We start from the raw sequence: 7,284 nt of genomic DNA, 5'->3' as shown, positions 1-7,284 counted from the left end.
GCGGTCTGGTGGCCCCCCTCCAGCTCAAGATCGCTGCCATCCAGTCCTGGCGTCCCCCCGTAACCCAAACCGAGGTCCGAGCCTTCTTGGGGCTCACCGGATACTATCGACGGTTCGTGAAGGACTATGGCAGCATTGTTCGGCCCCTCACGGAACTCACATCCAAGACCAACCCAAAAACAGTCAACTGGACTCCCGACTGTCAAGCGGCCTTCGAGAGGCTGAAGGCCGCCATGTGCACCGCTCCTGTGCTCCAGGCCCCCGACTACAACCGTGAGTTCATCGTCCAGACTGATGCCTCAGACCATGGCATCGGGGCCGTCCTCTCCCAACTGAACCCCGAGGGAGTTGACCAACCAGTGGCCTTCATCAGCAGACGCCTCCTGCCCTGAGAACAGCGCTGGAGCACCATTGAGCGAGAGGCCTTCGCAGTAGTATGGGCCCTCAAGAAGCTCCGGCCTTACCTCTTCGGAACCCACTTCCGGGTACAAACAGATCATCGGCCCCTGCAATGGCTAATGCAAATGCGGGGAGAGAACCCCAAACTATTGCGATGGTCCATCTCCCTGCAGGGGATGGACTTCACGGTGGAGCATCGCCCTGGCCAAGACCACGCCAACGCGGATGGCCTGTCCCGCTTTTTCCGCCTCAACGAGGAGAGTCCCCAAGAGGATGGGTGACTCTCCCCGCCTTCAGATGGGGGGGACGCATGTTGGACAGGCCCCACGAAGGGCTCGCTCCCTCCCCGCATGACAGGGCCCCGACATCGGCTCTCCGGGTGCTACCCGCAGAAGCAACCCGCAACCCGTCCCCTCCGGGACGCCTGCTCCCGGATATCTCTGTGCCACGGGCCCCGGCCCCGTCAATCCCATTGCCCGGCCCAGCCGCCATCTTGGACACTGCACCACGCGGCCGCGTGGCCTCAGCTCGACCCCAACCCTGGGCCTGGCCGGGCACCGACATCCCGGCACCACCATCCACCCAGGAGATGAACGGACCACTTGGCAGGTTAATGGGAGAAAGAAGTGTCAATGGCTCTCCCCCGCCAGGTGCCGATCGCCCCAGCCTCCCCGGGTGCTGGCTCCACCCCCCTGCTGGGTGTCTGGACTCCCTCATCCCGGACCTCCCGACCTCCCAGTGCGAGGGTCCGGACATCAAAGGGCGCCAGACCTATAACCGAGGCAGCCCCAGAGCAGGAAGGCAGTTGTATCCTGGAGTCGAGAGACACGGAGAAGAACTCATCCTTGACGGACTGCTGGCGCTGCCGCAGCCCTGCCTTGTGAACTATCGTCCTGCCTGCTGGCGCTGCCGCGGCCTTCTGCAACCTTCATCCTCGTGGGACCTGCTGGCGCTGCCGCGGCCCGGTGTAACCGTCATCCTCGTTGGGACCTGCTGGCGCTGCCGCGGCCCGTTGCCACCTACGACCTCTTCGGGACCTGCTGGCGCTGCCGCGGTCTGACCCGTCCGAACGCCAAGCTCGAGGATTGTGAGCTACCACCGTTTCACCTCAGTACCCGTAGGTACCAAGACTGTCCCGCTACCCCCTTTCCCTAATAGAGACTAGAATTGAGAGGATCATCGTGTCCTGATCTCCTTGTATCGTACCACCTTACTCAAGAATTGCCTATAAAAGGTGTTAAGCTGATCTTCGTGTGGTGTCCATCTGTGGGGGGGAAGTTACTTGTCTGTACGATCGCTGGAGATGGCCCTCCCCGGAGGCCTCTCCCCTTGTGCTCGGCCGACCCTCCAGGTCCCCGTCTAACACTTTCCTTATATACTCTTGGTGCCCCAGCAAGAACATCACATAGTGCATGTCATAAACTAGTTCTTGTCTCTTCCCTACTGCTCAGCTGGAATGTGTGATGATCTCATAGAATGCTTGGGTGCCTGTGTGTGTGTGTGGAGGATCAGTTGGTGAACGGAGGCTGAGCAGCAGGGAGGCTGCTCCTGGTGGGGCTACACTTCTTCTACTCTTTTTCTTCTACTCACCTATCCTGGTACTAAGCTACAATAAAGATATCCTGATTATACACCGGCCTGTGTATCCTCTATTTACAACAATTTGGCGAAGAACCTACGTGTGGAGTAAGGAAGGCCCTGTATAAAAGAACTAAGGAATCAAGAGACTGAAACTTTAAGGAAAAGGAAATGTTATGGAAATCAAGACATTAAAACTTTAAAGAAACACCCTGGTCAGCCCCACCAGTGTCCTGTACTACCTGGATAGCCTGCAGCCTGGGTGTTTGTCATCCCACTACTGAGGACCCCCGCTGTCACCTGCAAGACTTCTGGGTTACTACCTATAGTGTGGGCAACCTGTTGTGTTCATTGGAATTTTCCAACAGCCTACCGTGTGCTGTATCCTTAACAGCCTACATCTTACTGGAGATCTTGGACTGTGAGAAGCAACTACATCGCTTCAAGATGTTAAGTATACAGTGACTGCCTTTGGAGGCAGCCTCAGTGCGTGGTGAAGTGTATTTGTTGAGCGACTTGCTGCTTGGATACATGCCACACATGTGTGTCTTGCAACAGGCTACAGTCACCAGTCCTGCCTGCTAGCACAAGACATGTGACTCAACGTGTGCCAGTGCCTTTTGTCTTGACTTCGTTGCATCTCTGCTGTGAGACGATAGAATTAGACATAGGAGTGGCCTTGTTTCTCCGGCTGCCTCAAGAGTGTATTGTCTGGGTGTAAAGATGTATTTATTTTAATTTGTTTTCACAAGTGAGTTGTCTTGCCTACAGTGCAGTTAAGAAGAAAACTGCCACGCAGCCATTCAAAATTTCATACAGTGCACACGCTCCTCGCCTCTTCACGCGGACCAGCTGGTAAGTCCTATATGACGTTTCCCTTCGTTGCTTGGCCAGCTTCATTGCTGCCTTTAGACATTTTAGAGCAGGAGCACACCTAGAGCCACTCGGCGTGCATCTCCTAAGAGTGCCGCCATCTTGTGTTTGGCACGTCCCATCATGTCCGGTGAAGCTATCTGCATACTACACGCTCTGCCAACCACGTTGTTCCCTCAATAAAGATTTTGGAAACGTTGCAGATTCATAATGGAATCGTGGCCTGGGAGGTCTCATCGTGCAGATTGTCTGCGTTTCTTGACTTGTTTCCCACGGGTGTAACTACAGGTACACTTCTATGTTGGACCTTGGCCATGACTCAACTTTCGGCGCACTCGTGGGGCAACCATCCGGTTCTTTATGGAGACTCTTGTTCCTTATCAAAAATGGTATGTCAACTATTTTGGACTAGATTGCAGGACACAACACATCGGGGTTTTACTTTTCTAGGATGAGGTCACTCCGCAACAGTTTATCAGATTATGACAGCTACTTGCAGTTTTTGGAAAGGGATTTCTCTTTGGGTGAAGACCTCAGGTGAGAGAACGCTCACCGGAGCTCGAGACTTTCTTTTCATTATTTTGCTGGCCATTGTAATGCATGTCTCGTTTTAGTATGTGTGCGCCCAAGGTTATAGTTTGTGCATAGGGTCCATATCAGTTGTAGAACACCCCTACTTCCAGTTTTTACTGCACTGTGTACCCCACTTTGGGGAGGTCATGGGGGTGGTGTACCCAGTCCTGAGGAAGTTTTGTGGGTGGTTGCTGCCTCCTATTCAGTCTATGGTGTTCTTTGTGCCAATTTTTACACCGATTATGAATGTAGTGAGGTTATGTACGCAGTCAGTGACTTAATTCAGTTTTTGCGGTGACTTTCACCCTGCTGTGTACCCTGTCATGGGAGGTGGTGTGGGCGGTCAGCGTCATTTATGTTTCGAGTGTACTTATGTATGGGGTGGTTATGAGAGCGGTGAGTGTTCAAGCCAAGTTTTGGTTTAGTGAGGAGTGTACCTGTTTTGATAGGTTGTGGGGCCAGTCAGATGCTCCAATCTAGTTTTTAGGGTAATGTTTACCCTATGGATTACCCTTCTTTGGGGAGGTTGTGGAAGCAGTGAAATGCTCCAATTTTTGTTTTTTTGGGGGGGAGTTTGTGGGGCCAGTCAATGCCCAATGCTGTTTTCTATGGTGTACCCTTCATTGTGGAGGTTGCGGGGCAGGTCAATGCCCAATTCTGTTTTCTAGGGTGATGTTTTACCCTGCGGTGTACCCTTCTATGGGGAGGTTGTGGGGCCAGTCAAATGCTCCTATTTAGTTTTAGGGTGATGTATACCCTACGGTGTACCCTTCATTGGGGAGGTTGTCGGAGCCAGTCAATGCTCCAATTATGGTTTCTGGGGTGATGTTTTACCCTTCGGTGTACCCATCATTTGGGAAGTTGTGGAGTCAGTTAATGCTTCATTTGAGTGGATGCATTCTCTACAGTGTACCCTTTAGTGGGGAGGTTAATGTTTTGTTTCTTTAGGTTGTGGGGGCAGTTAGCCCCCCAAGTATTCTCCCTACCATAAGAGTGTACCCTTTTACGGGAAGGTTGTGGGGATATCCCAAAGTAATGCCCTCGCTATTTTGTTCTTCCCCAAGGGAGGGGCATGGGGCATGCCTGGTTATTCTTCCAAGTAGTTATTCTTGGAAGTAGTTATTCTTCTATTTTTCATGGTGTATTACACCTATTGTCATATGCACTATGAAATGTTTCTTTTCGTGCTTATGTTATTTCTGATGTATCATTTATAATGACATTTCCTCTATTGCACTTATTTGCTGTTTCATTCCCTAAGGAAAGAGGATGTGTCATAAACTAGTTCTTGTCTCTTCCCTACTGCTCAGCTGGAATGTGGGATGATCTCATAGAATGCTTAAGTGCCTGTGTGTGTGTGGAGCGTCAGTTGGTGAACGGAGACTGAACAGCAGGGAGGCTGCTCCTGGCGGGGCTACACTTCTTCTACTCTTTACCTTCTACTCATCTATCCAGGAACTAAGATACAATAAAGACATCCTCATTATACACCGGCCTCTGTATCCTCTAATTACAACAGTGCACTTTCGAAAAACCTCTCATGCTGCAGTCAGAGAAAGAAAAGTAAACAACAGTCTCTATGGTAAAATAATTTACCTCTGTTCTGGAACACACAGCACATGTGACAAGATAAAAACAACCTTCTGAACTCCAGCATTGTTTTTCAAGGGTGCTGCAGCACTTCCAGTGCCTATGACTAAAGTTCTGTAAAACGCTGCATTACAGCCCCAGGGAAGCATAGGCAGGACATGAACCTTTTATACAGTATGGCCCTTTGCTGTAAGTCTTGCCTCCACTCCACTTTGATAACACACTACTCCATCCCTCTCCCAAGCCGGGGACAGCCGATTTATCGTTGACCATTGATGTGTTGCGCATAAAATCAAGCAATGAATGATTGAACAAAAGGTGCCCCAGAAATCTGTAAAGTATATTTCAATAAATAGACTTATGCTTAATGTATCTGTAATTTGAACTAAGGCTAAATTGAAGCAGTGTCCTAATGACGTGTTCTGGGAGTGCACAACTGAAAAAAGAATTGATACTGTTAGGGCTCTTTGCTCTATGCAAATTCTGGTTCAATATGTTCCCTGTGATGAATCTTTAGCTCTGACCGAGGCGGACATCAAATTCAATACATTTCAATAATGTGAAGCACATTTGGCCTCACAAGGAAGACAGAGTAAACTTAGATTCAAAACCTTAAATGTTTATTAAATGATTTGCAAAGTTACAAACTCAAGCCATCAGAATTGTTTGTAATTCAATAGCAAAAACATGAAAAGTCAATATATTCAAACCAATACAAAATCATATGAGCAAAGACACAATGCTTATAACGTTGTTTCAAATAGAATAGAGCACAACTGTTCTCCCATAAAGGAAGCAACCTACACTGTAAGCTAGGGAAGTCAGGGAAAACTAAAGAGATGTCAGGATTGGGGGATTCTACCATTAAGCCTCTGAATGGGAAAAGCAAGCATCTGCTCTAACTGAAGGAAAAAGCAGTCTGAATCTAAAGGCAGACAGAAAGGCATCTGAACTCTCGTCTACATTGCATTTGTTTAATCACACACATTTTCCAACACTCGTTGAACCTATACATGGTTCCCAGAACCAATCAAGTTAAGGCACAAGCAGTTATGGGAAATGAATTACTTTTCTGAAGCTACCACACAAAGAAGCTTCCCATAAACGTCCTTCAGATTTGGAGTTATCAGTAACTTAATGAGATACATTTTCCAAGGCTGTGCTTTGCAGGTGTTATACAACAGCTCATTAACACATTCTACAAGGATTGTATATAGGAAAACAGAACACCAAGGACACATTGATAATATATTTGGAGTAGAATCTTTCTGAAACAAAAAGACACTTTAAGAAAGCAGGATACCAACCAGACGTTTCACCATTTTAAAATAGGCCATACATTAGCCAGTCAGTCAATACACTTTCAGTACATTTGTGTGCTGCATGTGGAGCAGCATAATTTTGGCTCCACCCTTACACGTCACAAATACGCAACCTTTATGTGCATTTAGCACTACGTACTTTGTGTGTCCGTACGTTATTAATGTAAAGTGTTACACTTGAACTCAGTACTGAAGTGCATTCTATGTAGAATTAGAAAACATACATACTGGGTACTTTAACATTATTAAAATAATATGTAGTCCTTGAACACTTGATAAAAACCATCCTCACACTATTAAAATGCATTTACAGTAGAAAATAGAGTGATTTATGCAAATGTGCGCACTAATGTTTTCGCATTGGTATTCATAATGTAGCTCTTGGTCATATTTGAATTCGTGCATTCAACGTTACTTCACGTTTACTGAAATGTAACATGAAACTAATTTTGCATCTAATGTACTGACATTTCCTTTCATTCGACCCAAGTCGCTCCCCTCGCCACCACACAGCCCTCCTGTGTGCCCGAGCCCGCTGCTGCCGCTCAAACTGGTTTGTGCCCGTTTTTTTCCACCACTGCCTGTCTACTCGCTCTGTGCTGTCCTCGTAATGTTTGCACTGCTTAATTGTATTCTGCTCTTCCCTGCGCGATTAGCATTGTTGTATTTCTTTATTTTGTGCCCCTCTGTGCCCCACTATGCCTTCTGTACCCCCCGCTCTCGCCCCCATCCTTGTTTTCCCCGCCTCTGCGTCCCCTGCGGCCCTGCCCCCCTGAGCTCCTCCTCGTAATCTTTGCACTGCTTAATTGTGTTCTGCTCTTCCCTGCGTGATTAGCATTGTTGTACATTTGTTTTTTGTGCCCCTCTGCGCCCCACTTTGTCTTCTGTATCCCCGCTCTCACCCCATCCTCATTTTTTCCCTGTTGCTGCGTCCCCTGCGGCCCGCCCC

This window comes from Lissotriton helveticus, chromosome 2_1 (assembly GCF_964261635.1).
Source record: "Lissotriton helveticus chromosome 2_1, aLisHel1.1, whole genome shotgun sequence".
Taxonomy (NCBI): Eukaryota; Metazoa; Chordata; class Amphibia; order Caudata; family Salamandridae; genus Lissotriton; species Lissotriton helveticus.
The sequence above is the reverse complement of the archived record's forward strand: the minus strand, read 5'-3'. Positions refer to the sequence as shown.